This window comes from Ursus americanus, chromosome 14 (genome assembly GCF_024610735.1).
Source record: "Ursus americanus isolate L20-20 chromosome 14, mUrsAme1.1.p, whole genome shotgun sequence".
In the NCBI taxonomy this organism is placed as follows: domain Eukaryota; kingdom Metazoa; phylum Chordata; class Mammalia; order Carnivora; family Ursidae; genus Ursus; species Ursus americanus.
Genome location: NC_142140.1, coordinates 16088074 through 16112065, shown reverse-complemented (window position 1 = coordinate 16112065; position 23992 = coordinate 16088074). Strand labels below are relative to the sequence as shown.

The 23992-nt window shown below is 34.9% G+C and overlaps 1 pseudogene; it reads right to left on the bottom strand.

Annotated features, from left to right (window-relative positions):
- The window catches only part of LOC123799225 (atlastin-1 pseudogene), a 31536-nt pseudogene extending 11887 nt beyond the window's left edge, over positions 1 to 19649 (bottom strand).
- Positions 19650 to 23992: the final 4343 nt, after the last annotated feature.

Genomic DNA, 23992 nt, shown 5'->3' with positions numbered 1-23992 from the left:
ACCCAAAAAGAGAAGCAGAAGATAAGAAAAGCTTCTAAATGATTCACTTGCTTAAAATTGCTAGACAGTGGGTCTTGGATTGCTTGTGGGCATTGTGAGAATCAGTTTTTTATTTGCTCTCTGTGGACCTAATTTTTCTCTTTTCCTCTTCCACAGAGGTGGAGGAGGGAAGAAAGAAGTAAATGTTGCTTTACTCTTCTTGATACCAAAATGGGATGCTTAAAAAAGCATTTAGGATTAACCAATTTAATGAAGTTTGGCCGTTTTCTTAAATTGGTTGGGTTTTGTGGTTTTGTTTTTTGTTTCTTTGTTTTTGTTTGTTTGTTTTTGATGGGTGGGGTAGAACATGGATGGGCTTCAACATATTTAGCATTATGCTAAATAAAATAAGTCAGAGAGTGAAAGACAAATTCTTTATGTTCTCACACATGTGGAATCTAAAAAAGCCAAACTTATAGAAACAGAGTAGAATGATAGTTACCAGGAGCTAGGTGGTGAGAGAAATAGAGGGAAATTGGTTAAGATACAAACTTTCTGGTATAAGACAAGTAAGATCTGGGGATCTAGTGCACAGTGTGGTGGTTATAATTGATAATACTATATTACATACTTGGAACTTTTTAAAAGTATAGACGGATCTTAAATGTTGTTACTATCCGCACATACACAATTATAATTGTATGACAGGTTGGAGATGTGAACTAACCTTATTGTGGTATTCATTTTGCAATATATACATGTATCTCTTCATCACATTGTACACTTTAAATTTACATGCAGTATATGTGAATATCTCATTGAATCTGGGGGAAATATTAAAAATAGCAAAAAAAATTATGTATATATGCACAACATGCCAGGAACATCTTAGATTTGGGTGTATACTGTTGAATGAAACAGATATGGTTCCTTCCCTCAAAGTATTAAGAGAAACAGACATCAATGAAATAAGTACAGCTTATACTTAATGGTAGATCTTAAAAGTTCTCATCTAAGAAAGAAATTGTAACTACATGAGGTGATGGATCTTAACTAAACTTACTGTGGTAAAATATACATATATCAGATCATTATGTTGTGTGCCTTATACACCTAATATAATGCTATATATCAATTATAACCCAATAAAACTGGAGAAAATTTAAAAATTACACCATATATTGTATACTCAGCTTATAGAAACTTAGGACATCAGAGGTAGAAGACTCCTTGAAAATAACATTTAAATTTTAACATTATTTGATACTCTTGGTGATTTTTGGTTGACTTTAAACCATGGCTTCAGTGATGACTGCCAAGCAATATCTACTTGAATACCTAGAGTGACAAGCGCTCATTACCTACTGAGGTAGCATAGAACATTTCCAGCGTGCTTTAATCATCACAAGATTCTTAGATCCATTCATTCCCAGTTCTGCAACTCTTTTGGCACCTGGAATGAATCTAATCTCTTCTTGCAGGTTTTAGTTTTGAAGATAACTCATCCCTTCTTTTCTATTGTCGACCAAACATTCTCAAATTTCTGTACAACTTGTATAGTGTCAGACCTTTTAAAAGATTGCTGTCTGGATTTCTTCAATGTGTATTTCATTTTCTGATGGTATTTAAAGTTCGTATAAAGGAAAGTTATTTATGGAAATCATGAAAACAAAACAAAATCCCAAACAAGCAAAAATCTATTATTTTCCCTTTTACATAGTTTGAAGAGTGATCCAAATAGAAAATTAAAAAGTCACCTTGTGTAAAATATATGTATTAAGAATATTGGTACAGAATAATATGTTATATAAGTAGCCCTACAATTTGTGCTGTTGTTATTTCTTAAAATTTGTGTTGCACTGAATTACTATTGTATTTGCCAAAAAATCTTGGGATATTTAAAATCTTTGACCAAAGTAGCCCTGCTAAACTATTGATTCATGATAAGGTTATAATTTCTGAAATAAATATTTAGTCTAAAGATTGCTAACTAGTGATGAAAAATAACATTTAAGTTTAAACATTATTTGACACTCTTTGCGATTTTCGGTTGATTTTAAACCATGGCTTCAATGATGATAGCAGTATAAAACTGATCTAAGCTTAGGTGAATCCAAGATGAACTCAAATATTTTCAGTATAAAAAACTTTTTAATAAATTCTTACTTTCATTCCAAAGGATTAAAAAATTCACAACCTTTATTCACAAACTGTATTTGGGCTCAATGTTATTCTTCCTTTCTAATGGTTATTGAATACCATCCTTTGTTGTTTATAACGACAACATATTCATATTTCCGAACATTGACTCAAGACATTCTTACATTAACTTGAAATAAAATTGAAAATAGCACAGGCCAGGCCTGAAAGTACTCAGCGAACACACATAAAGAGTAAATTTAAAACTCTCCACAACAGAAACCACACACTCTTGCTTTAATTGCTATAGAGAGGTCAGTGTCTCAAACAAAACAGGGGTAAGAAAATGTGCTTTTATAATAGGCTGATGCTATTGCAAAATAAAAAGCAAACTAAGGTCAGTCCTTCTTCCCCAACTTGCTTACTTTTGGTTACATCTCGGAAGTGATTTCAAAGCAGATTTCAAAGGGCAACATCTGTTGCTGGAACCGTGCATAAAGAAGTTTAGAGAGAACTAAGTTTATAGATAGCTGAAGAATTTATAAAAGCATGGGGAAATGCTAAAGAGATAATAGTGAATTTGGAAGATATGTACTGAACTCATTCTCTACTTGCATAAATAATTTTGTCAATAGGATGAAACTAAAGTGACTTAGAGATTCATGGCTCCAGCATGTCCTCCTTCAATATGCTGGGAAGGGTTTCATTCAAGACATCCCATTAATAAGGAAACAAACGGCAAATTTAGTTCTTTTTATATTAACTACAGAGATATACCTTTTGTTAAGAAATTAGAATCAGGGGCGCCTGGGAGGCTCAGTCCTTAAGCGTGATCTTGGCGTTCCGGGATCGAGCCCCATGTTGGGCTCCTCCACTGGGAGCCTACTTCTTCCTCTCCCACTCCCCCTACTTGTGTTCCCTCTCTCGCTGGCTGTCTCTCCCTCTCTGTCGAATGAATAAATAAAATCTTTAATAAAAAAAAAAGAAATTGGAATAAAATTTTTTACATAGTGTTAGGTCTAGTGGAGTATTTTGAAAATATTTCTGAATATTAGCATATAGCCTCAGTATTTTATACTTTTTTATCACCATAGAATTCTGGCTAATGCCTAAAGCAATTAAGTGTGGACTGGAAACTTTAAAGATATTTCTATTTCAAAATGTGCAAACAACTGGATGCTCTGATATTTATTTGTGAATGGTGAGGTGTATCTGAAATAGCATAGTTTTAGAGCCCAAGACATGGTATTCTACCTGGCCCTGTTTTATTTGGTGACTATCAAGTGATATTTTAAGATGTATATATTTCATTATTATGTTAAAAAGTCAAGTTGAAATACAGAAGCACCTTCATGATGTTTTTCTTCTTATTTGCTTTACAGACTAGAAAACAGTTTCAGGTTAAAAAAAATCTTTGAAGATTGACCATATGTTTTTTGTTTAGGAACTATGAAAAGTAGAATTACAGAGCTAAAGCATGAGAGAAAATATGTCATGTGTGTAATAAATTACCTGCAGTGTCTGATAAGATGTCCTTTTTTGTAAGCCAAAATTAAAATTATATATATACTTACATTTGTATGCATACACACATTTTTTTCTCAAAGTATAAATGAAGTAATTATTGCAAAGCAACCTCATAAATTCTCATGAACAAACCTAACTTTGAATTACAGGGAAGTTTCTTAGAAACTGAATGTCAAATATTAAAGAATTTTGGTCATCTGGAAAGTATATTAGTCCAGGAATATGTACTAATCTGGGCTAGAAAATCATAGAGTGAGAAAGAATGGGATAGGGAGGAGACAGGAAGACAGGTTAATCAGACATTTGTAAAAAGCTCTTCATTGGTTTAACTGGACAGTTTCTCTCCTATATAGAAGCAAAGAAAATATCACACCTAGTAACAGTAAATAGTTTCCAAAACAAAACAAAACAAAACAAAAAAAAGTTGCATCATGTCAGCATGTTCTTATAACAAGCGCTAAATAAAGTCATTATACCACTACCACAGTCCATTTTAATTTCTATTTGTCTCTCTCTTTCAATAAAATTTCCTTCAAAACACAACTCTTTATCTCAAGAATCTAATACAGTGCCCAACATGTAGATGAAAACCAAATAAAAATTCTTGTTGCTTTAGCCTTTAAATTTTAATCATCATACCTAGAACTCTTATTTGCATAATTATACAATTAAAATAACTAACTGGTGTGAAATGCTTTCCGTATGCCGAAAAGTGTTTTAAGGCATTTCTGTTTTAACTCATTCATTCATTTCAACAACTCTGTTGTTGAGGTAGGCACTTTTATTTATCCATATTATACAAAGGTGGAAACAAAGGCACAAACCAGAAAGGTTATTGGCCCAAAGTGAATGAGTGGCAAGTCAGCATTTGAACTCAGACCAATTGAATCAAGAGTCAAAGCCCATAACCATTACAGTGTACCATCCTTATTACTAAAATCAAGAAATGCCTTGGGGTCAAGGTAATTTTCCATAATTGCAGTTATAATTTACTCCATTAGCATTATGGTTATAATAAACACATTATTATTTAACCAGAAAAATTGAATCCAGAAGTGGCAAAAGTTAGCAACTGAAAGTGTAGGCATGTTCAGAATTAATGTGGCTAATTACCAAGGTAAGCCATCTATTTTGAGACTACAAACCATTGAGTTATGTACAGTCAGAGATATCCAGATAATTCTGAGAATATGAAGGGAGGAAAAAGGGGCCAAAATGAAAGGAGTGAAAGATGCCGCAGGGTCAGACTTGCTTGACCTGATCATGTAGCTTAGGGCTGGTCCTGCCATGTTTAATATGCACTGATCATAGGTTTCATCTCACATACCAACTCTAGGTAATTGGGAATGGCTGCCTGTAACATGGTATTGAGATAGAGTGTGAGGTCCAGTCTGGTCTGTGTTAGAGTGTGTTCTGCTCTCCCTTTTCAAGGTCTGTGGTGAGCTTGGATAGACTATAATGGTCTACAGAACCCACATGTGTGTTATCCCTACATTAGATTAACATTTCTATGGCTTGATTCTTGACTCTTAATGTAGTAGAATCACTGATCAGTCCTGTGACAGAAAAAAATATGGCTTTACTCTGTACCGTTTGTTACTTGAACCGGGAATATATATCACCTTAAAGACTATACACTAGTGTTAACAGTAGGAAAGTATTTAGAGAAACTATTTTGAACACTGGCTGGCTCCTGAGTTTTTATTGACCAATACGGCATCATAAAAGCTGTAGGTATATATTACATATATATTATATAGGAATGCCTGAAGCTTTGTATCCAATCCCAGCTATTTTTCAATTCACTTTTACACCAAGAATTTCCAGTGTGTTCTGAGTTTAATTGTTTCCCTCCAAAAAGATAATTTGAGGGGCGCCTGGGTGTTTCAGTCCGTTAAGCCTCCAACTTCAGCTCAGGTCATAATCCCAGGGTCCTGGGATCTAGCCCTGCCTTGTCAGGCTCCCCGCTCAGCAGGGAATCTGCTTCTCCTTCTCTCTCTACCCCTCCCCCCGCTCATTCTCTCTCTCTCAAATACATGAAATTAAAGAAAATATATATTGCAATCCCGGCATATATCAGAAGCTAGAAAAGGCAAAGGATTCTACTCTAGGACTGTTAGAGGGAGAGTGGTCCGTAAGACACTTTGATTTTGGACTTCTAGCTTCCAAACCTGTTAGTTAATAAATCTGTTTTAAGTCAGCCAATTTTTTAATTCAATTTGAACATTTTATAAATGAAAACATGAATATGTATTTAATTTATGAGTTTGTTTTCATTTGCACTGCTATATTCTATTATATAAATTACTGTGCTTTTTAAAATTCATTCAACTACTGATGAATCTTTGGATTTTGTCAGTTTGGGGCTATTACAAATCATACTACCATGAATTTTTTTTTTTTTTTGGTGCATGTCTTTTGATACACACACATATGTATTTCTTTTCATTATATATTGAGGTATAGAATTGCTGGATAATAGGGTAAAAAGATGGCAAACATTCTAAAATCATAAGATTATTTTACTCTATTTCCAGTATGAGGCTGACATTTTCTCTAGAGTCTTGCTAAAACTTGATGATGTCAGTCTTTTTAATTTTAATTTTAATGTTTTTTTTTTAATTTTATTTATTTGTCAGATAGAGAGAGAGAGATTGCCCGAGCATAAGCAGGGGGAGCAGCAGGCAGAGGGAGAAGCAGGCTCCTGCCGAGTAAGGAGCTGGATGCAGGACTCAATCCCAGGACTCTGAAATCATGACCTGAGCTGAAGGCAGATGCTTAACAGACTGAGCCACCCAGGCATCCCACGTCTTTTTAATTTTTAAATTGATATCCTATTATTGTAGTGGAGATATAGTGATATCTCATTATACTTTCTAAGATCTCTTTAACTTACATTCTATATTATGCGGTTATGTTTTGAAATGATTTAAGTCCATTTATTTTGGACTCAAGTATTAATTTATTTTTGGTGATGATCATCCTTTAATTAGGAGAATGAAAAATTTATTTTCTTACAGCTCAAAGGATGAACTGCCCCAACTCTAGAACTGATCAGCAAAATGATATTTTTCACTGTAGAGAAATTTTCTGTTAGTTTTTCACTGTCCATCTCTGTGGTCTTATGGTCATAATCATGTTAATTCTTTATTCTTTTTAAAGATTTTATTTATTTATTTATTTATTGGAGGGAGGGAGAGAGAGTCTGATGCTGACTCCATACTGAATGCAGAACCCAACGGGGGTCTTGATCACATGACTGCAATTATGACCTGAGCCAAAACCAAGAGTCAGCCGCTTAACCAACCCCAGGCACCCCAAGAATTACGTTAACTCTAAATTCCATATGTTCCTCATCCCGTCAAGTTGACATTAGATAAAAATTGACCTCCAGCTTGATACCTTTGTCAAACTCTGGACTGGCTTCATACTACAGTAGGTTGTGGGTGATTTGGAGATTTATAGCCTTTTTAAGCATGATTTTTGTATATTGCAAAGAAGATCTTTACCCCTCAAACTGCTTACTGTAAACATTTCCTCTCTTCACTCTTGTCTTGCTTGAGAGGCTTTTCTTTTCCTTCTGAAATCATAGATTCACTGCAAAATGAACCGAGTTTAAGTGCAGATGTTAAATAGTACCACAAATTGAATAATACAATTTTTAAACGTCACAAATATAATTTAGAATTTTCTAGGACAGCCATTGGTTTTTCTCCATCGTGTACCACAGTTGCAAAAATATTGACACTCTCCAAGACTGCCTCTCAGTCTACTCTGAGTGCTCCTCCATCATTTGAAAATAATTGGTTAAGAAAAACATGAGTGTGAGGTGTTGGGACTTAGTGGCCTGACCTTGAGGAACAAACTGTTTTTCTCCCTTCCAGGTACTTGATTTGGTTTCTCCCTATTTGAAGTTATATTCTGAATTTGAAAAGGTTACCTAAGCCTTAATTCCGAAATCCTTTTCAAAGGAGCTGAATAATACCAAAAAAAGAAAAAAGAAAAAGAAAGAAAAAATCATAAGAAGAAATCACCAGCTTTCTGTAATCATAGCTCTGACTTGCTTTAACCTAAGAGGTGATTAGGAGGAGACTTCCCTTTTATCAGTGATTTCCAAGCAAAATTCATTTTCTTATTGACAGAAAGACTCATGGTTAAGAATACTAACAAGTAACTGAAACCATGTAGCACACTTTCAAGGTAGCTTCACACATTTCTAGGTGTGAAGAAAGGCATTGGAACATTAAGGAGCTGTGACTATAACATCCCCCAAATGAAACTAGCTTTCTTTCAGCTCCTTTACTTTCAACTGAAAGTGAAAAATGTTTATCAGCTTATCAGCTGAGGTCAAGCTCTGGAAATGAGTAATAAATGTAAAACATAAGCAGCACAGAATTGTTCCACATCTAATCCAGTGGATGGGTATTTAACTTTTCAGAATAACTGAATGGCACAGAAAGGTTGGAAAAATGATGAACTCTTGCAAAAATTTCCCAGCCATCTTTTAAAGAAGAACCATAAATGGAAATTTGCTGTAAAGACTGAAAAAACTTATAACAATATTAACAAGGGGACCTGCTTTTGGCTTTATTGTGTGGGGGGAAGAAAATTCCCTTCCTCATTAGTACAACTTGGGCAAAGCTTGGTATATCCTCAGCCATGGAAAGAAAGAAAAGCTTTTGTTATGCCTGATGATAAGGGATTTTTTTTTTAATCATGTGTAATCATTTTGTGATGATGTAGAGTAAGTTCATGTCATTTCAGTATACGTACTGTGGAAATGAGCAATTTTTAGAAATAGCAAATCAAGTATTATTAGTTGTGATTAGTATGCCTCCAGAGAATTTCAAAAGATCTAGCTCATAGTGGGGACTTGGAAAATTTTTGTTTCTTTCAATATCAGTCATTTTTTTATTTGTGACCAACCAATCAATACTGATTTCGGTAGAAAAGGAATTTATTAAATAGATACAGGTGCTTCTCAAAATTATTGGGAAGCCTGGAGAATGTGGCTCAGGGAACTGGCAGTGAACTGGCGTATCGTATTTTTAGCTCAGTGAACTCAGCTTTTTACCAAGTCTTAAAAATTTTTGGTGATCCTCCAACACAGAAAGAGAGAATACACTTCTTGTTGGGGTGACAAAAAATGAGGAAGGTGGTATCCAGCAACAACAAGACCTAATAAATACCCATTAAAATACTGAGGATATGATTATATGGTTTCTATAATTTGATTGGTTAACAATGTATAAATAGCCTATCTGGGAAACTCAAAACCTTCTGTTTATCAAAACAGTAAGCTCTTCATCTATTTAACCCTTGGGGTTCAGATTATTGTTAGATCCCCCTCTGCTGTAGTAATCAACTTTCTAGGGGTGGAAAGCAAATCTAAAGGAAAGTCACTGACAACAGAGGAAAAATGAAATATCCTCTACCAGGTAAAGGGGGAGGGAAGTTAACAAGCTCAATGAATATATTTTTGAAAGACTCTAGAAATGCTTTTGTTTTATAGAAATGTTATACCCATGGACCCACTTCACTTTAACTTCCATACAATTTACTTATGATATTTTGGGAACCTAATGCCGTGATTCATCATTTGACTTACATAGTTAAGCTTTATTTTTAATCCCAATTCTTTTTTTTTTTTAAAGATTTTTATTTGTTTATTTATTTGACAGAGAGAGAGACAGCCAGAGAGAGAGGGAACACAAGCAGGGGGAGTGGGAGAGGAAGAAGCAGGCTCATAGCGGAGGAGCCTGATGTGGGGCTCGATCCCATAACGCCAGGATCACGCCCTGAGCAGACGCTTAACCGCTGTGCCACCCAGGCGCCCCTTTAATCCCAATTCTTAACATAAAAAATTGAACAATGGTACAAAGAAAGAGGCAGTAAGTTTATCCTACAGAACCAAAGCTTTTCCTGGGATAGATAGCTTGATTTGTTCATTGTCAACATGTCATACACACCAAGTCACACACATGAATTGTATTCATACAGCGTACAGAGAGTTTTCATCTAAATTCTATTATTTGAGCTTTCTTCTCAACTACTGGGGCATAATCATAAGAATCTGTAGCAGATGCACTTGTTTTCATCTTCGCATCTGTTTTACAGAGCACAGAATTGGACATAAAATATTTACCTAAATTATTTATTTGAATGATTGATAGCATATATCAGGCCAGCCTATTAGTATATCAAAAGCTGTATAATACAAAGTTTCATGTTTTAAACTCAGAAAAATTTCAATGAGATAATTATTTTCCTGTCACTAATTAATCACACAGTACTGCAGGGATAATAAGGGGATCAGAGATGTTTTCTATCAAAGTAAAATGAGATTTATCATTCATAGAATAACATGTTTATTTTTCGAAGTACTTTCCATATGTTACCTACTTAATTCTCATGATAACCAGATATGGTAGTTATTATACTTACATTATTTTGCAGACAAAGAATCAGAACAGTTACAGTAGTTAGTCAAGTTCACACAGTTGTAAGTAGTATACATTTTATGTGTATTAAGATACATGGTATACATTATATTAATGTGTATGTATTATATATATGTAATATTCATGTGCATATTATGTATGTCATTGAAGAAAAATGATTTAGGGAGCTCAATGAAATTTTGGTAATAGATTTTAATTTTTAAAAATTCACTAAATACAACTTTTTCCCTACTTCATTAATGTCAGATCCTTAGGTTGTTTTCATAATGCAATCATATGTTTCATGGTGTTTGACCCATCTTAGTCTCCTACCTCAAACAAGTGATGAATCTGTACACTATTCCCTTTGTCTGTATAGTGCCTGACATCCTAACCATTCTCCTACAAGAGAAAATATTCTCCAGAGAGGATCCCTCTGCTGAAACCAAAGCTGATGGACAGGTCTTGCTTTCTTTTTAAAGATCTATTTTAAATCAGATGCACTCTCGGTCCCGGGAGAAGCACACGTTCTTTTCCTTCCCCATTTCTTTAACACATATGCACTTACTTCAGCTCTGCCCTTCTTTAAAATTATTGTTGCTTCCTCAGCTGCAGCTTCTGCATAATGATGTCATTTTTTATTGTCATTATCACCATAATGTTTTTATGCAGGGAGTTAGGGAAGAAAAAATTAGGTAACATTATTCTGGAGTCTTGTTTTTTCTTGTTCTTTTTCTCTTGACCTTGTGTCTACCTAACCACATATGTGACATGAAAATCATGTCACGGGTTTATTTGAATCTGTTTTATTTGAGTTGGGTGAGCCACAATTCACTAAGAATGGGCTCTTTCTCAGGGCAGAATTTATCCTGAATTAGCAGTGATGAACCACATGGTTCATTTAAACGGTGTCACGACTGGCCAAGAAAATCTTCCATTAATTATAAGACTTGTATACCAGATCTTCCACCATGGTTTCTGAATATTTTTGCATTTCCTCAATCTAAATAGATCATTACATTTTTTCCTATAAGTTTCTCAGGAACTGATTCTGGTTTTCTTAAGCAGGATAAATAAATAAGTTTATCGACATAAAAAGGGTAGCTCAGAAAATTGAAGAAATATTTGAAGACAAAGGCTGCTGATGGACAAAACAGAGACAGGTCCAGGGGTCTGGAGAGCAGGAAATTTTGATCAAATTTTTTCAGGGTATTACTTACTCCTGGAATGAATCAGCTAAAACTATCTTCAGTTTTTCATCACCATGGTCATGGTTGAGATTCTCTGGAGAGTGGGATAGGGCAAATGTGAATTATGTGTCTACCTACTTGCAGGATACCGTGATGGACAATTGCACTAAATAACCAGCCCATCAGTTGGGAGTTGTTACCAGAACACAGGAAAATTGATATAGATCAGCAAAAGCAACACATTTCTATTATAAAGGTTAACAATTTAAAAATAGTTTATTACAAAGGTTATTCAATCTACAACACAGTTACAGTCTTAGTTAGATCAACATTCCCCCCCACCCCACCTTTTAAAAATTAGACTATGATATCTATTCCTACTTTAGGAAGTTAATCAGTTTAAGACAGTGCCTTTATTGTGGCAGAATAAAGGTTAATCTGAGATTTTAAGCAATTCCAAGTAGAACAGAGAAGTTAGTTGATCTTTGCAGAATTTATTTGAAAGGTAAATGAAAACATCAGCTCTATACAAAATCATAAATTGGTCCACGAGTGAAGTGTTAATGCATACACAGTATCTCAACCTTCTCCTGACATGTGGGCCAGGTTACATTAGTTCAGACACCTTCTCAGACTCCCAGGGCACAAGTACTGAGAATACTAAGGGCCTTAGTTGCTATGCCCCCGGAGAGGCTCCCACAGTATCTAAAGTTGTAAACATGCAAACACATCCTGGCTTCTTCAAAGCGGCCTCCCTGATGTCTCTCTTATTGGCAGCAGAAAGCAGAGCAGAGCTGCAAATCTTGTGCAGCAATCTGGAGATGATGGCAGGGCAGCCTCGTGTGGGAGTCCTAAATCTGACATTCTGTCCTGTCAGTGCTGGCCTCACTGCATTTGCAGCTTGTCCAGTGTGTGGGAAAGAGAAGTGAAACAACGTCTGCTTGGTGTTCCTGGCCTCTAACCACGTGGTTGCATCCTGGTGCGTTTTCCTATTCATTTCTTTTCAAGAGAGCCATCAGCTAAGTTAACACTTCTTTGTGAAGGAAGAGAGTCTATGTTTTGTACCCTTGGCTTAATCTAATCTTAAATTTTTGTGGAAAAAATCATGTATTTGAGGTATACAAAGGTTTTGTTTGTTGTGTTTTAATAAAGGACCTTTTTTTGTTTCGTTTTCAGTGAGGAAGGGTTACCAGGCCAAAATTGCCCATTATCATTTTAAGTAAGATCTGCAAAATGTTCGGGATCTTAGGTGGAAAAATACTGAGTAAAAAAAAGTTCTCTTCCTCATTATAAACCATTTCAGCCTTCCTAGGCTAGAAAGAACTGGCTCTGTCTGGTCCATAATCTAGCAGAGCTCAATTTACATCCCTGTTAATATTCCCATTAAAAATAGTATAAGCTTCCAATTCAAGATGGATAGCTTTAGTATAATTATGCCTCTTGTCCTCTTTAAGAATTGACTGAAATAAAAATATTGAAGGAAAAGCAGAGCTTACAGAATGTAGTACACTGATTGAACCATTTAAAACTGCTATTTTTTTAGTCAAAAGTGGTTCAACATTTGCTATTTCCTATGTCTCAAATTAATATAAAATATACTAACAAGAAGGATAAGTGGAGGTGATTAATAACCGAATAAGAGCTAAAAATCACATGGCAGTGGGTTATGGGTGAATATGAAGAAAGCTACACATCCCATAATATGGAAGGCTGAGGATTTTGGAGCCAACCTGTTCTGTGGGTCCCCAGAGGCTATGGAGTCAGAGACAGTAAGCACAGTCAAGGGCAAATGGGAACCCGAATGGTCATCGTGCAGAACTAAACCAAATGGTATTCCTATGCCTAGTCTTAGACCGTAGGCATCTGATAGTTACCTGAGATAAAACCCCAAGTGGGGTTTTCCTGCCAAGCAGTAGTTTGAGGAAAGTTAAGACTCCAAATGTGGCTGTTAGTGTTAGTAACAAGATCATGGTTATTTTGGCATTTGATGGAGGAAGCTCAATGGCCAGCCAGCTAACAGGTCAGACCTTATTCTGCCCTAGTAGACATTCTGGTCAAAGTTCCAAATCAGTGGGCAAAATCAAAAGGAAAAGGAAGAACACATTACCCACATCACAATTTCTTAAATTTAAACCATGCTTCTGAGGAGAGCTAGCAGAATCAGAAAGAAGAATAAAGAAACTTAGATATAAAATCTATTCTAAAAGCAAATATAAGTAACTCAAAGAGCAGAAGAAAACTTAAAATAACCCAGTTTATAATTAAAGATTTGAAACAATCTTTCCATGGTACTTTTTGGATAACCAAAACATATTTATATAATCATAAAATGTGAAACTGCTTTTTAACATCAATCTAAGGACAATGTGTGATAAACTTGGTTGAAGGTGCAATATAAAATATTAATACCAAAAATGTCAACAATGTTAAAATTAAAGCATAACTTACAGAAGGTAGTACATTAACCTGGGAAAGAGTGGACAGAGAAAGGTGGAAGAGAGAGTAAGGGAACTAAAATTCTAATCTTAAAATGTCAAAAAATACTGCTGAATGTTAATGGAACAAGATTGAGGTTTAAATGTATTATTTAAGATTGAAAATATAATCAATAGAAAAATTATTGTGCAGTATTGAAGGAGAAAATAAAGAGTGTGCCATAAGTAGTTTTAGTTTAATCTTTATTATTCACATTGGGGAGTCAATAGATATTTTCTATAGTTGATAGGTCAAGAAATAGTTGCGGATTTATATTATCTAAAGGCTGGGAGTTTTCCTTAAAAAGTGGAACTAGGTTTGAAAAGGAGTGGGGCTATAGATTGTGGCTTTTTTATACTGTGTTTTTCTGTACAATTTGATTAGTTAGGAGGACGTGTATTACTCTAATAACTATTCAAATAGGAAAATGTGATAGAATGTGTAAGAATCACATTGGTCTTTATTGTATTTTTTTGATTTTACTTTTAATTTTTAAAACATTTGGTATAATTTATATGTATTTTTGGTAATGAAAATTTCTAAGAAGTACTCATATGTGCATTTAATCTGTTCTGAAAAAATGGTTTATCTAGTATCATTTGCTTTTATCTATAAATAAACTGAGTCTCGTTGAAATTTATTAACTAGCAGAAGTTTACATAAGGTTGGGTCATGCTTTAAGTCTAGGTTTTGGCCTCTCCAAATGAACCTATTTATATCACCCCACATTCTCTTCAAAAGTTTATTATATATTTATATAAAAGAATGTGGCATATGATCTTGAAATATAGGAACCTGAAAGATTTAATTCAGATTTCCTGAATGGAAACTTAAGACCCTGTATATACAATGACATGACAAAAATAGCTTTTGCAATAAATTAACACAGATATACAAGTCATCTTTAAAATATCTGGCCCCGTTTATCCAGTTCGTTTCTGCACACTTAATTATTACTGCAGGTAGACATTCTACAGAGTTCTGGATGCCTCTTTGTGGTTCTGTATTGCATTGATCCTACCATTGTTTAGATTTCGGATTCTCTATCAGACTGCTTAGCTTCCAATTCGTCTTTTCCCCATTTACCATCTGTGAGAGATTGTTATTCTCCTTTTGTTGCCCTCATTCCTCAACCATAAAGTAGAAATTAAAAAGGTACTGCAAAAAGTATGGATGAAGGGCATTGAAAGGTACAAACGTCCAGTTATAAAATAAATAAGTAATTCATAACATGGTGACTATAGTTTATAACACAGTATTGCATATTTGGAAGTTGATAAATGAGTAGATCCTAAAAGTACTCATCAGAAAAAAAAAAATTGTTAACTATGTGTTGTGACAGATGTGAACTAAACTTACTGTGGCAATCATTTTGCAATATATACAAATATTGAGTCACGGTGTAATATACCTGAAACTAATATAGTATTATATGTCAGTTATGCTTCAATAAAAATAAAGAAATAAAAATAAATAATAAGGGCGAAAAGTACTGCAGCTGATGATATCATTCATCTTCCAAACATTTACTCTTCCCTTTATCATTACCAACAGAACTCCAGTTTGAGGTCTGGAAATATTTCCAGCTAAAAACTTGATCTAGTTCCCCTAAAACTAAGGATTGCCACATAACAGTTCTAGCTAAGGTGATGTAAGTAGAAGTTAACTGTGGGTTGTGAAGAAAGTGTATTCTTTCATGATGGGGAAAGAAAAGAGATCTGAGTTCTGGACATTCCCACCTTTCTCTGTTTTACTTGCCTCAAACAGGGACGTAGTGCAAGGAGCTGGGTGTGCAATCTTGTGAACATGTGAGGAAAAGCCAGGAGAATTTCTTTCAGAAGTTCTAATTTTGACATCAACAAGACATCAGCTACCTGAGCTTAGATTTTGTGTGTGCGAAGTGAATAAATTAATGGATCTAAGTCAGTGTAAGTAGTTTTCTGCTGCTTGTGGCCAAATGAATTCTCAACTGATCCTAATGTCTTTCTCATAGGGTTATCATAAAGATTAGATGAAATAATATGTACAAATAATTAAGATTAGAAACCAGTACATAGTAAGCAATAATTATTGGTTACATGGGGGGAGAGGAGAAAATTTAAAGAAGCATAGGATTTTACAGCTTAAAAACCCAGTCTTTTTATGTCATTGCTGAGAGAAAACAAAAGATTCAAAACATTAAATGACTTATTCAGTATAACTCATATTATTTTTATTTCTCCTCACAATTTGCTGTAGTAAAATGTGATGCTTATTAAGCACCTGAGAAGTAACAGGTGTCTTTAAGGCTCTGGGTACAGAGTTGTGCCTTCACAAAGCATACTTCCAGTGACACATATTCTGGGAGTAAAACTACAATCCCAGCCAGTTAGAGTTAAACTGCATCAAATTTTAAAAAGCGTTTATATTGAAGTTTATACCTTAGCAGAGAGGAGGTGGGCTAATTAACCACCAATTCTCTCTGCTAGTCATACCAATTAAGTTTACTGTAAATCTGCATTTATCACAGAATCAAAGAAATGGCTGGGGCACCATAGTTGAGACAGAAACAATGGCTATTCCAATCACCCTGCTACCAAGCTTCCATCTTACCTGAATATTGACACTAAAATGTATCAACTTCAGTTATTTTCCATTCTTGTGTTCCTCTGCTTGACTCACAGACCAGCAGGAGATGGAGAGAATGTTGGATTGACCTACTGTCCATTGTATATTCATTCTTTGGCTAAGAAAAGTGCATCACTTTGCCTGACAGTTCCAGCATATCGCTTACAATGGGAGAGTAGTAACTCTTTAACAAGAAATTACTGTGCTGTCACCAAAAGAAGGCAGAATGAATGGAAAATGGCAAAACAAACCATCCATCCATTTACTTAAGCCAGGGCTTTACCTTTTTTCAGTGTATTTTATCAATTCTCTTTCACATTCTAAGTTCTTACTTGGAATATATAATAAAGTGTTGCTTCTCTTCTTGGTTATAGAGACTTCTTTTTTAAAAAGTTTATGAATAAAGTGATTGCTTATTCTTAAGCAGCTGGGGCAGGCATCCAATCAGCATCTCTCTCTTGCTAGCAGGACTATGAAAATGATTAAGGAGTTTTCCCTCTAGCAGAGGAAAAGGTCTGCTAAGTTGGGAATCAGTTTGATATGCCAGTCTTCCACTGACCCCATCAGTTCTGTTTTCTTATACCCTTGATTTTTAAGGAAATTTATTTCCACTGTTATTTATATCATCCTTTGCTGTTGCTGTTGAAATTGATAATGTTTTGATTCCTCCTTTGTATTTTAATCCCTTATCTTCTACTCCATACTTAAAACTCAGGCCAATTGCCAATACTACTTGGACAATTCATTGATGTGTAACACTTTTCCTTTTAGCAATTAGCCCCAGAATTGTAAGTATGGATTAGAAGAATTAAAACACAAAGGAGAAATAGATCATTATTAGAGATGAAACACTATTTATGTGATGAATGCCATAAGACCTTTTGGTGCACTGCCCAGACTCTTCTCATTTCTCATTTCTGAGTGGCCCTCCTCCAGCTTCAGTGTGCCTTTAATTTCAGCCTCCTGCACCTGCAAGTCTTATTTGGCAGACTCTACAAGGGCTGTTGCAGACACTTTTTCTGTAGATATGGAGAGCCAGAGTGCTTGAGAGTTGACATCCCCTGTCACCCAAGGCCCTTAGCCAGTTGTTGGTAATAGTGGGAATATAAAGTCCTTGCATCCTGTGAGATCAGGGTGAAGCTATCTTCAATAGGCCTTGATCTGAAATGTCACTCTTGCTGGTTTCTTCTCTCTTAACATCATGTGCAAAGTCCTGAAGCAAGAACTGGCTGTTTTTTCCAAGAACCTGAGAGAATACTGGCAGAGAGAGTTTGAATAAGAGGACTGGCTGCCATGATGATGAGGGAACTTAGCTGATATTTACTATATTGTCATTGCCGGTAAAGGAAGCATGGGTCATACATCTAATTTTCTACTGGGGTTGGGACAGTCGTTAGCCAGGTCATACCAGAAGAATTTCCCAGTTCTCTAACACAATCTTTAATCAAAAGTTGGGAATCACAAATCCAGAGGCATTGCACTAATACCCAAGAATTGTTACAAGTTTTAAGATTAGTTGGCTATTGCAAAGTCATGGTTTAGTTGATAAGGGCCCATCTAAGCTTTAACTCTTGGTTGAACACATCAGTAATGGGGTTTCTAAAAACTGCACAATCAGCAGAGACCTAGAATATAGAACATCCCAAATACAACCTATGGCAGGGGAACCAGATTGATCAGTTTGAACTAAAATAATCTTCATTTTCTTCTGTTATAATTCTGCTTCCTAGCAAAGAGATGAAACTTTGTAACCGATTATAGTCTTACTTATATTAGCTTACCACCTGTTTTTAAATTTCCTAAATTTTTTGAAAATTATCCATAGACAGAAGTTTTCATTTTTAATCATGTAATTTTCATCACACTAGGAAGCACATATTAAAAATAATCTAAAAATTTTTTGACGTAAACATAATTTTCCCAAGATTTAGAGTTCACACCATGGTTTCTTTCAGTGTTGACTGGACCTTTATGCTTACTAAAGCACAGGTAATTTGACTAGCTAATCACAATATAGAATATGAATATTAGACAAGATATGTTTTAAAAGCTGCTTCAGTATTGTGATACAAGAGAAAACAAGCATATGGAGATCAACTCTTTCATTAGTCTCTTTAGCTTTTAAATATCACATTTGACACATAGAATTACTGTTCACCAGATCAGATTTTATTTTAATTTGTGACTTATTAGTAATAATATATGGCTTTATATTTTTTTGTGTGAAAATTTCAAGTATGATTTAAGTGTGCCATATCCTGCAATTTCTCACTTAGAAGTTATAGATGAAAATCATATATTTTTTCTGCTTACTTGAAAATACTTTATACCAGAAAAAGATTAAAAAAAAAAAAGAAACATTCTCCATATGTATATACACATTTTTATGAGGAGAAGGGAGGGAGGGAGGAAGGTAGGAGGGAGGGAGGGAAGGAAGGAAGGAAGGAAGGAAGGAAGGAAGGAAGGAAGGAAGGAAGGAAGGAAGGAAGAAGGGAGGGAGGAAGAAAAGAAGGGAGGGAAGGAAAGAGGAAAGTCATGAAGGAGTTCTGGCAAAGTGCTATTTGTAACTGTTTCTAAATTTAATTTAATGATGTTCTTAAAAGTTTTAGCAGTACTACCTAAGATAACAGCTGTGAGGCCTCAAATAAATAAAATCTAAAAGGATTTAAAATAAAACTTAGGATTTGAAAATGAACAGAACCTGAAGTGTCTAAATCTTTATCTTCCCAATTATTTTTGCATTCATACAAAGAAACTAGCCTACTTGTCCATAATCTATATGATATACAGGGAAGCTGCTAAAGGAGTATGATAAAATCTCTGGCCTTGAGGAGCTTTATGAGAGGATTTTGACACTTTTTATGCACTGAGATACTGTAGTATAAATTACTTAATGGTATTATCTTATTTACTCCTAGCAACAACCATATGTATTAGATATAATTATTTCCACTTTATGAATGAGTCATGAAGTGTTGAAGAGGTTAGTGACTTACCCAATACAACATAACTCTTCATCAACAAACACAGGTTTAAAATCTGAATCCAAGTCCCTAAACGCCAAAGCTACAATATCTCCTCTAGCACTAGCCTAATAATTGTGATTTATGTGCTTAATAAGAAATCAAATCTATTTACAAAAACGCTGTTAGATAATCGCATAATTTAAGCATTAAGTCTTTAATACCTGGTCTGAATTATCCTTCTCCTTTTGCACAGCCACTGACATAGCACTGTGGTGAGAGCAGAGCACAGGAGACCCCCAGAAAGAGGAGTGCTTTTCAGAATCCATCCTGCGTGTTTAGGAAAGAAATAACAAACTGTTAACAAGTATTTATTCTAAGTAGAAGAACTCACACTGAACCAAAATGTTATACTTGTAAGAGGATGACTTTGAGCATGGTTTTCCTATCTAATATAGTTCACCAAACATACGCCTGGTGATTCTTAGTCAACATTGATTTGGCACATTACTACCCTGTGAAATTCATCTAGATAATTGCCAACCTACTACCTTTTTTTTTTTTAACTGACTTTATTTTTTTTAAAAGATTTTATTTATTTATTTGACAGAGAGAGAGACAGCCAGCCAGAGAGGGAACACAAGCAGGGGGAGTGGGAGAGGAAGAAGCAGGCTCCCAGTGGAGGAGCCTGATGTGGGGCTCGATCCTAGAACACCGGGAATACGCTCTGAGCCGAAGGCAGACGCTTAACGACTGAGCCACCTAGGCGCCCCTAAACTGACTTTAAATCAAATCATCACATATATTTGAATTATACCAGAAAACAAATTAAGATTGCATATTATTAATTTACTAAGAAGTCCTGTGTCAGGAGCATCTTTTTGAATTCCAGAAGACTGATCAGACATTTTACTTGTAATTTAGTAGTTTCCTCATTTATTGATAGAAAAATATATATTATAACTGCCAAGAACCAATAGTAGGATTAAGAGGAGCCTCTTTGTCTCAGCACAAGAGGATGAGATATTTGTGCTTGCCTGGTAGAATGCTTTGTAGTTTGGGACCAAACAAATCCTCATTATTAGCACCTCTGTTTCTTCAACTTCTCTTTCTCTTTCTCTTTCCATCAATCTTATAGGGTTTGTTTCTCTCTTGTTCCATTCAAGGATCTTTGCTCTAATAAAAACCAAAATTTAAGAAGTTTTCTCATTCTGGATATACTTTTTACTGCCCGAAGTATAGCACAGAGAATTAAGTTTTCAAAATCCAAGTGATAAAAAAGAAAGGAAAAGAGATTAAAGAACATGAAAGTGCTACAGACATAGACTCAATAAAAATGTGGTTTTTTTTAACTCTGAATTTTCTTTTTTAGAGGACAACCACATTCTTTACAAAGTATATTAATCTTGATCACTTCTCCTATTTGTATCAATTCTCCATTAAGTTATTGATATATATATTTTAAGCAACACAGAACCCCTCTTTTACTTCTTCATACAAAATAGAGATAAAACACCCTTTCCAGAGATATTATTCTCCCAATACACAGGATATGAAATCTTCACAGTAAAGTAAAAAAGAGAAAGGAAAGCTGATAAGCCAGTAATGGCACTTAGGAGAAAAGTTCGGACAAAGTTACAGGCATAAAACTCATCTTCCTTCTCTTCAGACAAAAATAATATTAATGGCAAAAGGAAATGCAAAAGTGCACTATCCCCTCAGTATCCACGAACAATCAGAGGAAGCATAGATAATAATGGACTCTTCCATTTCTTCTCACATGTATTAGTAAAAAACATCTAAATTCAGTCACAGCCTTATAACAAAAAGGTAAGGTATAAGAAAAGGTAAGGTAACATCTACCATACATTGCAATAGTTAGTATTCAAATGTAAAACAAGGCACAGTGCATCTGTCTATGGATCCTCTTTCTTAGTTTCTTTAACCAAATAAATTTATAAGTGTCTCAAAAATAGCATTGCCAACTTGTCCTTTGTCATTGCAAAATTTGTCAGTAACAGTCTAAATTTCAAATATCAGATTCATCTACTGCCAATACAAATTTGTTTAAATCATGCTCCTTTTTGACCATCTTTATGAAAATGGCAAAAACTGGTAATTCACCTGTATAAGACATAACAGAATGCAGCTAAAAAGAATATCTAATGATAGGAGGAAATGGTCATTTTATTTTGATAAATGGAAGAAAACAAGTTACATAATTGTATATTCAATATGCCCTGATTTTTATGGAAATGTACATATACATAAAAAGACCAGAAACTCATATGCCAAAATACGAATATTGATTATTACTACATGGTGGGTTTCCAGATGTCTCATATGGTTGATATTCACTTCTTTTGGTTTCAAAAAAAGTAGTTGAATTGTTTTCTTCTATAAACATACTGTACTTTTTCTTCCCCCATGCCATTTCTTTCTGTGTAAATCTTAATTCTTTTAAGCAATTCAGATTTTATTGCCTTCATGCCTAACTTTTTAAGTATATCAGTTAAAGTGAACAATCTCTCCCTCCTCACAATTCTTTTTTGTTTTTTTTAAGATTTTATTTATTTTATTTGTCAGGGAGAGAAAGAGCACAAGCAGGGGGAGTGGCAGGCAGAGGGAGAAGCAGGCTCCCTGCTGAGCAAGGAGCCTGATGGGGACTGGATCTCAGGACCATGGGATAGTGACTTGAGCCAAAGTCACATGCTTAACTGACTGAGGCACCCAGGCGTCTCCTCACAATTCTTGAAACCAAATTTAGGATCCTTGAAGGCAGGATCCATATCTTATGATGCTTTATATTTCCCATAGAGTAGAAAAATGGTTTGGTAAATAGTCACAGGTTTAAAAAGGAAGTCTCCAGAATATGTTCAAATGTATGTATTTTCACATGCACACACATGCACAAGCTTTTAAGTGGAGGCTCTTCAGTCCTGTTTATTTCACCCAAGCATCATCAAATCCCAACCGAAAGCAATCTAGAGAATACTTGTATTGTGTTGAATCTCCTCATAATGTAAATGGACCCAAGTCTACTTTCCTGATACTTAGCAAAGCCAATCGGTGAGACATCAGGCTTGCAGCAAGGAAAGGGTTTACTAAGAAGGCTGCCAAAGGTGGAGATGGGAGACAAGCCTCAAATCTGCCTACCCAAAGGGGGAGAGAACAAGTTATTTATAATCATAGGGATCAAGATCGCATAGATATTGATACACAGGGCAGGGGAACCTATTTATGAGGAAAGACGGAGCATGCACATTGTACAAATATATATGTAACATACATCTCATGTTCATTTTGGGGTGGAGACTTAACACCAGAATGAGACAAAATTTCGGCCCTGATGTCAAGAGTTTATCTTAGCACAAGAAGAATGGGCTATGGGTATGCTCTTGAGAGTCAGTAAAACTGGATCGGCTCCTTAAAGTTACCTTGGGTAAGGAATGTCAGGCCTTGCTTGTTCATAGGCTAGAACCTTTCAGTGAACCCTTGAGTCCAGGCTTCCGCAGACGAGGATAGTGGATTTGTTAGTGAGGTCTGAAAAGACACAATAGCTGATTAGGGGGAAACAATTCTCTGAAAAACAAGCTGTAAACTTTCTCCTTGTTTCAACCTCATTAACCCTATGGGGCATGGTTTCAGTAATAGCCATTCTACATCTAACTGGGCTCGAATATCTCCAGCCACAAAGAATTCATTAACTATATGGGGCTCATTCCATTGCTACATATGTTTTAAACATGGTATCATTACTTTAATGCTTAGGCAAAACAGATGTTTAAATTAAAAAAAAAAAAAACAAAACCCTGTACCTTTCAATAGATATTAATACTTTAAAATGTAATATGATTTTAAGGTAAAAAAAAAATAAACACAATTTCCTACTTTTTAAAAAATTTTGATAATTTTTGTTACATTCAATATCTACCTTAACTATTTAAAGTATGCTATTGAAAATTTTATCTGATTATAGAAAATAACATGAATACAATTCATGCTATTCTTCAATACTTAATGACATTTGTGTAATTTACTCCATCACTTGAGTCTTAGTCCTTATGTCCTGATATTTTAAAGATTAAGCTTATGTGAATAAAGACTGAAGTTACATTTTCATTATGATAGACAACATGAACAATAAATTTATAGAAGCAGGGATAGCAATATTTTTCTATAAAAGGCCAGACAATAAGTATTTTCAACTCTGTGGACTGTATAGTCTTTATTGCAGCTATTCAGCTCGAGTGTTATAGGATGAAAACAACCACAGGCAACATATGAACAAATGGGTATGAATGTGTGGCTATTCCAATAAGTCTGTATTTATAAAAAACAAGCAAGATCTGGATTTGGCTTGATGTGACTGTGATTTCCTCGCCCCTGTATAATTGGAGGATTACTCATGCTACTATCCTAATGAACTGTATAATGTAGGTCACTATCCCATCAATGGGGCTATGCAGGTCAGTATTTATTCAATTGAATATGTATTTATTAAGCCCATCATATGAGTTTAGCATTATAATCAATCAGACTTTACAAGAGTATAATTTAAACATTGGCTAAGAAAATGAATTTAAGATTATGCAGCAAATCAAGCCAGCCAGGCAACAGAATCAAGAAATTCAGCACAAAATATCTATTTTGGGGTATGAAATAACAACTG